Source organism: Octopus bimaculoides, chromosome 16 (assembly GCF_001194135.2).
Source record: "Octopus bimaculoides isolate UCB-OBI-ISO-001 chromosome 16, ASM119413v2, whole genome shotgun sequence".
In the NCBI taxonomy this organism is placed as follows: domain Eukaryota; kingdom Metazoa; phylum Mollusca; class Cephalopoda; order Octopoda; family Octopodidae; genus Octopus; species Octopus bimaculoides.
The window spans coordinates 52,604,528-52,604,996 of record NC_068996.1 but is presented as its reverse complement, the minus strand read 5'-3'; positions in this window follow the sequence as shown (position 1 = coordinate 52,604,996).

Sequence of the window (469 nt, the reverse complement as noted above, 5' to 3'; positions counted from 1 at the left end):
TTCTGATAGTGACTCAGCAATTAGAGCAAGGTCATCAGCATAGAGAATCTCCCAGGGGCATCCTGTCTTGAATTCCTCTGTTATAGCCTGGAGGACTATGATGAATAAGAGTGGGCTGAGGATTGATCCTTGGTGGACTCCTACCTCTACCAAGAATTCTTCACTGCACTTGTTGCCAATCCTCACTTTACTGATAGCATCCCTGTACATGGCTCTCACTGACCATTCATTTATCCCTAGTTTCCGCACTGACCACCAGATAAGGGATCGGGGTACCCTGTCAAAGGCTTTCTCCATGTCAACGAAAGCCAGGTACAGAGGTTTATCTTTGGCTAGGTATTTCTCCTGCAGCTGTCTTACCAGAAATATAGCATCAGTGGTGCTTTTCCCTGGCACGAACCCAAAATGCATCTCATCTAGACTGACTCTCTCCCTAATTAGTTGGGCTATGACCGTCTCCGTAGACTTT